This window comes from Hipposideros armiger, unplaced genomic scaffold (assembly GCF_001890085.2).
Source record: "Hipposideros armiger isolate ML-2016 unplaced genomic scaffold, ASM189008v1 scaffold_91, whole genome shotgun sequence".
Classification (NCBI taxonomy): Eukaryota; Metazoa; Chordata; class Mammalia; order Chiroptera; family Hipposideridae; genus Hipposideros; species Hipposideros armiger.
In genome coordinates, this window is record NW_017731441.1 from 156785 (window position 1) to 166430 (window position 9646).

At 40.6% G+C, this 9646-nt stretch overlaps 1 long non-coding RNA gene across 1 annotated transcript; it reads left to right on the forward strand.

Moving 5' to 3' along the window:
• Nucleotides 1-3658: 3658 nt before the first annotated feature.
• Nucleotides 3659-7781, forward strand: LOC109383927 (uncharacterized). Its single transcript, XR_002124316.1, has 3 exons — nucleotides 3659-3694; nucleotides 5060-5245; nucleotides 7666-7781. It is a non-coding gene; the product is annotated as an uncharacterized LOC109383927 (long non-coding RNA).
• Nucleotides 7782-9646: the final 1865 nt, after the last annotated feature.

Genomic DNA, 9646 nt, shown 5'->3' on the forward strand with positions numbered 1-9646 from the left:
AAAATCAGAATTCTAGCAAGAAACCAAAATAACATTCAGAGAAGGATCCCAGAGGAGCCTTCGGCCTACCACAGAAGGAACAAATGTTTAGTACACAGGGTGGAATGAAATACTGTAGATCACCTGGAATTTTCAAAGCATGGCTCAGCTTTGCAACCGAAGCTCAGTGAACACAAACCAGTTGAAAAAGATATGGACAAAAATGAAATGTTTCTCTTTTTATTAAAGGTAGCGATCTCGAGGGCAAATTTTGTGAGGGTTATAGGAGGAAGGGAGAAATATTGATAAAGATCTAAATGCACACAGTTCCCTGGGCTGGTTTTTCCTTCCCTCTGGTTTAACCCAAAGTGTGACATCAATCAGATACTTAAAAACCCAAACTCCTCTGACCAGTTGCCACCAGCCTGAGTAGAGCTCAATATAGACAATGAGGGTGAAAAGTAATATCTTAGTGACCATTCACGCCGTGAAGGAGTACTGCATTTCTAGTTTGTCCGGAGAATCCCCTTCTTAGAAAGCAGGAAAACAGTGAGATAAAGGCAAAAAGAAGCAGGACTAAGAAATGAATCAGGAAGAAACCCTTTCCAGAAGAAGGAAAGCACAACCTTTTCTATACTTTTCACTGGCTCCTATAAAGAGTTCATAGTTCTTTTCAAAGGATTTGAATACTAATCACAGTGTTCAGATCTGATTCTAGAACAGTGGCATTCTTCTCGCCTGTTCATTCTTCCATGTCCTCCTTCCAGTAGAAAGGCTCACTCCGATCTCATGACGGAGCAGACCCTACGCTGACACCTTTCTCATGAAGGGAACATTTGGAGTCTACATAGTGAGGGCTCTCTGGAGAGAAAAGACTCTTCTCAGGATTACTACCACTGGCAGTCAGGACACAGAGCTGAGGATTATTTTGTTTTCTCTTTGGTCTTGGAATTTCTGTGTCTTGGGCTGTCAGACCCTGGGGGCAGGGCGGGGGCCACAGCTTCCAGATTAGGGTAAATGAGGCCCTTGCTGGGCAGCTTTGAAGGAGCCTTTTGTGTTTTAGGACCTGAAGCCCCCTGGGGAGAGATTCCTGAGGGGCCCTTGACTTCCAAGGGACGACCTGAATCCACATTTAAATGCCCCTCCCTTCTTTTAGTTCAGAGACCAGAGAATAAAAATTTAAATTAAAAACTAATAATAATAATAATAATAATAAACCTCTAAAGAAGGAAGGGGGTGGGGTAAATGGATGAGTGGCAATGGTACAAATGCAAACACAGCAGTCATCTATCCTTTAAAGTGTCTCTGGGATCAACACCACTCTGTTCTCTCTTCTCTTCCACCCTTGAGCCCCTTTCTATTTTCTTTCCCTTTCCTCTTTTTCTTTCTCTGTTCACTTATCTCCCACATCTTCTCGGCTCTGTCTTCTCCTTTGTCACTGTCCTGTTGCTGATCAACGCAATGGAAAAAAGGAAACAGAGAGTCCCCCACATCCAAGTCAGCACCAACCCCTCGATGAGCTTCAGGATATGTTACCCCAAAATATGGCACATTGACATATTGAATATTTTAAGTTGAAGGAGTTTGAGAGAATGGCAGAAACAGAAAGGTCACTCTGACCTCCTCTCTTCTCCAAGGCAGGTCATAGACCCTCATCTGAGAAGTACCCTTCCTATTCCTGAGGAAATAGCATCCTTAGCTCAGAAGACAAAGGGATGCCAAGAAGAAGCCTAACAAACAGGCTGCATTTCCCTCATACCCTGTGACCTATCATCTTCCTCCACTCTTCATGAAACCTAGCATGAAAATAATTAGGTCTTTTTCTTTGTGTTCCCATTGTTCCCATGTCAAGTAAAACTTAAATTAACTTGTATGCATTTCTCCTGTTCTGTTTATCACTTTAATTTTCAGACCTTTCCAGGGATGCTAAGAAGGTTGAGGAAACCATTTTCCTCCCCTACACCTGCCACAGGTCATATGAAATGTGATTTGTATGAGTCACTTCCTCCCTGATCTCACAGGTTCCATATTTCTCAAAATTGGAGGCTTGGAGCTCCTGGGGCAACATCCTTCTGGTTGACACTATAACAGCAGGCTGCTCCAACTTGCACTCACCCCATCTTAGCTTCCTTAAAGAACATTCAATACGACATACCAGGGGTGCCAAAAAATGTATACACATGACTTGCATTCATCTTTTGTTATCGGTATGTATTGAGTATTACAATTTTAATACAGTTTTTTTTTCCTTTCTTAAAATGTGTATGCATGTTTTTGGCACCCTCTGTATGCAAAAATCTGTAGAATGGATTGGCAGGCAGGAAACCAGGGAATTGTTGATGTTGCATTTAGAGTCCAATAGCTGTCTTCTGGTAGCATTTCCTTCTCCTCTGGAGAGGTCAGCCTTTTTTCTATTAAGACCTTCAACTGGTTAGATAAGGCCCACCAACATTATGGAAAGTAATCTGCTTTACTCAAAGTCTACTGATTTACATGCTAATCTCATTTAGAAAATACCTTCACAGAAACATATAGAATAATGTTTGACCAAACATCTGGGCATTGTGCCCCGGCTAAGTTGACACATAAAATTAACTGCAATCGTCCCCCTATGCTTATCTATGGTGTTTCACTTTCCATGGTTTCAGTTACCTATGATCAATTGAGGTCTGAAAATATTAAATGGAAAACTCCAGAAATAAACAACTCATAACTTTTGCATACCATTCTGTGCAGCATAATGAAATCTTGAGCTGTCCCACTCCGTCCCACCCAGGATATAAACAATCCATTTGCACAATCTCCATGCTGTATATGCTCCCTACCCATTAGTCACTTAGTAGCTGTCTCAGTTATCCAATAGATTGTCTCGGTATCGCAGTGCTTGTGTTCAAGTAAACCTTATTTTAATTAATAATGGCCTCCAAGTGCAAAAGTAGTGATGCTGGCAATTCAGATGTGCCGAAGAGAAGCTGTAAAGTCATTCCTTAAGTGAAAAGAGTATGTGCATATAGGAAAAACAAAAGAAAACAAAGAAAAAACAAAAACATAGCATATATAGGGTTTAGTACTATCGCTGGTTTCAGGCATCCACTGGGGGTCTTGGAATGTATCCCCTACAGATGAAGACTACTGTATCATATTAAGGGAGGCAACTGGCTGGGGCATTGTATTTGAAAAACTGGTGAATTTGAAGCAATTAACAGCATATTCATGGGACTGTCATACCAGAAGCATGTGTTCAGTTACAAAGCAAAACAGCAAACATATATACTGCAATAATCAAAAGTGTTCTGGACATAGGCCTTGTTAATAGGGATTTTTTTTTTTAAAGAAATAGTTGCCTAGAGATATTTGTTTTGCTTTGAATTTTCCTCTTTCTTTCTTTTGTTTGTTTTTTTCCCCCGTTTTTTCTTTCTTTCTTTTTTTCAACATTGATCTTTGGATGAAAGCAACTAGAGGTTTCTATTTATTTTATCTCTTGCTCACAACAAAATGGCTGTGAGAGAAATAACAAATTGAAAAGGGCAGATCTTTCTGAAGCCAATCAACTTGAAGTCTCTTCAGATCACTACAGAAAAAACAAGTCACTATGGCCAACGCTTACTCATTTGGCCACATGGGGACTTGGTTGGCCTCCCATTGGAAGGCTAAATTTAGAAGAACAGCTCCCAGCCAACTCTCGTTTGAAGGTGAGAGCTCACAAGGACAGCCTGTAAGTTGATCTTCATTTACTGTTTCACTGCAAGAGATATCATGATGAAAGCTTCTAAATTATTATTTTGAAGACTCAAAATCTGGGGAAACTTTCAGTGTACATAGGAGAACCTTTCCACAGATGACATGTCACTTTGAGGTGGGTGACTGAGGAGGGAGGGGCTGGTCCTGAATCCCTGGCATTCAGTTTCCTGCAGCTTCCTCTCCAGCCTTCCACCTACAACCAGTTGGCTCACAGCCCCTGCTTGGTTTCCTAGGAATCTGCCTATTGTAAAATAAATGGGCTCTGGAGGATAGAATCAGAAACCACAAAGTAAAGCCCCTTCCCCGAATGCTCTCCTCAGTGAGGGACTTAGGCATGTGAAGAGTTAGCAGGCAGTACTTCTGCCACACCTCAGGTTTTGTTTTATTTGCCTTCTTTGAATATTGAGAAAAACATTTTCCAGTGCTTCCAGAAAGAGACAACAAGACCACATTTCCCTGAGCTGTATGAGAGAAATGGGTGATTTTGAACTCTAATTAAACTGGTTCTTAAGAAAACACGCCATGTGGGTGAGATCTACTGCTTCCCAAATAACCCACTTGAGGAAATTTCCCCAGTCAGATCTTGTTTCTTATCTTATTTAATCAGTAAGCCTTTCTACAAATGCATTCCCCACTCTATTCTCATTCCGTTCACAGATCTGTGTAAAAATAACAATGAGCATGGTAGGAAGTGTTTTATTCTTATTTGAGCATTCATCATGTGCCAGATACTGTCGTAAGGAACTTACATCTATTAATTTATTTAATCCTAACAACAACCCGATGAAGTAAGCACTACAGATGGCATCTGGCTTCAGAGCTCACTCTATTTCTCACAGGAAATAATTTTGGGGGACATTTCATAATAATAACAACTGACACGCAAAACATCCTATAAAGCTTTAAAAAGTATTTTCACAAAAGCCATCTTATTTCCTCGTCATTACTGCCTATGAGATAGAGTATTTGTTTTCTCCATTATCTTTATTGGAAGGGTAAGGGAGATCAGACTGGGAGAGGTTGAGGGATTAGCCTGACCACACCTGGATCTGCAGGTAATCTGGCTGGCTGGAGACTAGGTACTCTGTCTGCTTAAGTGTGGGCCTCCCTGCCTGCAGTCACCTAATGCAGTGTCAGAAATTCAGTTCCCTGCTTAGTGTCAAAGTCTTCCCAAACTCAACCAAGCCCAAACAAATTAATTATCTTCCCCCAATAAGCTATCATTCGCAATTATCCCGTTCTTATCAGCGATGACCATCTGTCTTCTGGTCTCTCAGTTTCAAAACCTAAGAATCATTTTTGATAATCTCTTTCTTTCTTCCTCTCACACCCAAACCAGGCACTCAAGGTGTTCTTTGAAATGCTTGTGCCTAATTGGTTAAACACATGTTAGCCTAGCAGTACCACATTGTGCTATGAAGCGGAGAGGGAGACACAAGGATGGAAAAACAAAGATGATAAGAAGCAAGGGTTGTATAATCTCATGGAGAAGATGAAACTGGAACATAGGTCATTATAATTCAAGGTAAGAAATGATAGGAACAAGAGAGAGGTAATGTAAAATAAATTCTTACTGATAAGGTAAGAGGTCTCTGAGGTGGAGATGCTCACTTCCAAGTGGCCAAAGCAGAGAAGCCAGGCAGCATGTGAGCTGAGACTTGGGTGACTTGGAACCCCCCAAATAGGGAGTATGCTTAATGCTCAGGAATGAGAGTGGAAGCAGAAAGCAGTGACTATTATCTTTTGGTTGATGTTTAGTGAGCAATGAAAAAGATCTGAATAAACTAGGAATTTCCTTGAAATTCTATTCTTTTTGCTCTCTGGTTGCAGCATGATCACCTTGGTTCAGGCTCTTATCACCTGCTGTTGGCAGTAATTCCATGGCCTCCCAGGTAATCTCCAAAACTCCAGCTTTCCCTCCTTATGCAGAATGCTGCAGGAGATGTTCATGCCATCCCTTCCATCAAGGATGTTCATAATTTATTATTTATTCATAAAGACCATTGTAAGCATCACACCAACTCTTCTCCTTCTCACGTGTTACGCAGAAGGACCGTTTTTACTGAATTTAAAGCCACCTCTTTCCCCCGTGCTTTGGATCCCATTTTATCTTACCTGCTTAGCAATCAGAGTATGATTACCAGTTCTGTCTTCTGTATTCATCCTCCTCCTCACTCCTAAGCTCTTTTCACCTTCATTTAAATATTATCAAGTCTTTCTCATTAAAAAACAAAAATACTCCCAACACTCCCTTAGCCTCCTCAATCCTCCAGGCTATTTCTCTTAGGTCATCCATCCCATGAACATGGAATCTCTGTTAACTCACTCTTTAGTCTACCAGTTAGGCTTCACCCCATCGCAATAAAACAGTTCTCACTAAGATGACTGCATCACTTAGAATGATATAGGGCTGATAATGCTTTATTTTTAAAGATTTTTATTGGGGAATTGGGGGATGGGAACAAACAAGTTGCTGTCTTTTTGTTCTTCAGTCTAGTTGTGGAGGACGTTGCTTCACTGGCCCAAGTTGGCACCATCATTGCACTCTTCCCTGGCGAGGCAGATCAGTCACCGGTTTCTGGATGGCCGCTCACAGTGGCTGCTGGCCGCTCACGCTGGCTGCTGGCTACACACGGTAGCCCATGGCAACCCATCTGCGGTTGCCGGTGACTCAGGGCAGCCCAGCTCCAGGTTGAGCTGTTGTTCAGCATATTAGCTATAGAGGGCAGTGTCACTGGCCCTCATATGTGGGATCCGAACCGGGGCCCTCTGGCGTCCCAAGCCAGCTCTTAACCAATGCGCCACTTGGCCAGCCCTGATAATGCTTTTAAATAAGCAATATCAGGAACCTTATTGACCATTAACAAGGGGCATTATTAAATAAATTATTGTAGGTATGTGCAATATGTGTTCATTAACAATGATGAAACACATATATATTTATTGTCATGGAAAAAATTTAAAAGGCAGATTTTAGAAAAATAATAAACTTTTTAAAAGGATGCACAACAATATGCAAACATGGAGAAAATTCTGGAAACCAATATTAAATATTAGCAGTGATTTTCCCTAAGAGATTTACTAGTGATTTTTCCTTCTTCAAAATTTATAGTATTGTCTTTTGTTTGTTTGTTTTTTGTTTTTGTTTTTTGAACAACGGTTATGTTTTTACTTTTATAATAACATAAGCTCTTCTGACCTTGGAAAACTTAGTTGTAGCCTTACTGTGCCTTCCCTGTTCTTAAGTTATCACTTCAGTTTTTTGTGGTCCAAAGAAGTCATGGTAGCCTCAGGTGCCGAAGCAGTGGTTCCCCTGTGTTGTCTCCTCCACCCTGGTCATCCTACTTTTTGGTATTTGTTTGTCCTCAAGGAAAGCAATGCTGTCATCGTTCGAAAGGTAAAGGTGAGGGGGGAGATGCAGATGAGTAAAGGAACATAGGGAAGAGAAAGTGGGCAAGCAGGACACCTACCTTCTGGTAAGATGCAGCCCAGGTTGTCTTTCACACTATTTAAATTCAAACTGTTGATATATGTGACTGACAGCACATTTGCAAATTCACATCCAAGCATACAATGCAAGGTCTACATGAAAACACTAAGAAACATACTGTGGTTGATAAATGCCAGAGATTGCTTTTGTGTTTCTTGTGATTAAGAGGCGATAGACAGATGGCTCTCTCAATTCATATAACTTAAGACCTGGCTCATTCTGAACACAACTTAGAGTCATATTCGCTATTGTCATTTCAAAATGGCTGGATTTTTACTCTTTCTTATTTAAGTGGAAGGGGATAATTGATTTCTGGTAGACCTTTTTCATATTGTTTGCAAAACCTATTCTGGGTTGGTTGCTGTAGTTGAGTGGCTTCTGAGATTATCACTCAGAGAAAAAAAGGAAAAACAGAAAAGTCTTGTAGGGTCCAATACATAGGATTTTTTTCTCAGGTTCTTCCTGTTTCTGTCTCACACTGCTGATCGGCCACTGAGGGCCCCTGAATCCCAGAGAAAACTGTTCGCCTGAAAGAGAAGAACCCACTTTTCTTACTGTAGTAATGACAACTCCACCCTGAATGGAAGACTAGATTTCTAATAAAAGCCAGATAGCCTAATTTCTTGAGCTATTTTCAAGTCTGCGTCTCCTACACATTTGGCTGTTTGTTTGTTTTTGTTAGAAAGACAGACTTGTTCTTTTGCCAGGGAACTCTCTAACATCCTGCCACCAACATCTGCACAGAATAGAATGCTTTGGAGGGTCAGATGGACAAAAACAAAAACAAAAAAACCTTTCCTCTGAAAGGGATGAGAAAGATAAGTAGTGCTTCTGTTCGAAGCAACGGAATGTGTAAGAGAAAGTGCCAACTAAACCACGCCAATAAGCCATTGTGATGGTCCATGCTTCAGCATAAGAGGGATCTGCGGCCATCTAACAAAGGTGAAGGGGACACAACATGACTTTTAGCTCCTGTGCAATTAGCATCTGCCACATGGAACACGGCACCATTCTGCTGGCATTCAGTATGCTTGTGTATCATAGCCTGAAAGGGCACTTTAAAATCGTGTTTACTTATTTATTATTCATCTTCTCAATCAGATTGTAAGACTCTATAAGACAGAGACTATGTCTAATACATTCACCAATATACACTCAGTGTCTGCTTCACAGTAGATACTAAATAAATAGTTTAAGGAAGGAGGAAAGGAAAGAGGAAGACAGGGAGGGAGGGAGGGAGAGAGGAGGAAGATAGGAACGCATGCACTTACCCAATTATACTTCCTGCACCTCGCAGGCCTGGTTGTTTGACTGCATCCTGCCATTCTGTGCATGTCTGGCAGAGAGCGAAGCAATCAGTAAACGTCTGATGCATTGAGTATGGTTTTTAGGGCTCATTAGATTAACAATAGATTAAAATTGATATTGTAGTAAAAAAAGATACTAGTGTACACATGCTCATAAATAAGTAATTTAAATGAATTGGTTTTATAAAAAGGAAGTTTTCAAACCTACTTTGATAGTTAATTTTTTTTGTCACTAAATCTTCTAAACTCCAGGCACGTTTCGAAGGCTGAAGCAGTGGCAGTCAGCACACGAGAGACAGGCTGGTTTTTGCAGGATGCAGGCAGCGTTCCTGTTCCAAACAGATGCACTGCAGGCAAATCGATAATGGGGACATTTGCAGGGCTTGTTCCTGTGGCCTAGGAGAGACCAGGCCACTATTCAGCTGTTTTGCAGCATTAAGATCAGTGTGTTGTCAGAGGTGGAGTGGCCTGCTCATATCACACCCTACTGAGGTGACAGCATGTATTAAAATGCCTTGAAAGAGGGAAAATAGGAAACCAATATGAGATTCTACCTTTTCTTCAAAGCTAACCTTGAAAACTTAGCTCTATCTCTAAGTTACACAATGGTTAAAAATACCATGTGTTGGAATACCAGCTTTGCGCCTTAGGTAGATAGTTTGAGTGAGCTGAGGATCTTTCTCAGTTTTCTAATCTATAAAATGGGAACAAATAATATCTGTCTTGAGGATAATTGTCAATGATTAAATGAAAGCAATTTTGACATTATTTTGTAAAGCATAAATTGCTATGCAAATGTATCACTACGGGTAAAAATAAGTAACAATTATTAAGCACTTACTGTGTATAAGTATCTTGCTAAGCACTTAAATGCCAAGTGCATTTAAAATTCATAACTATCCTATTAGGAGGCTATTAGTAGTAATTGTATTTTTTTTTAATCTATGTGGAAACTTAAGTACACAGGTGAGAAAGACAAAGTGCACCAGACAATTAAGGAAACGATGGTATTCAGTTTATTGTAACAGGGAGACCATTGATCAGTAATATCTCAAAGAAAAAAAGGGCCTAGGGTTTCATAGAAGTGAGTGGACAGGGCAAGTAGACAAGGGGGTCAACCCTGGGTACT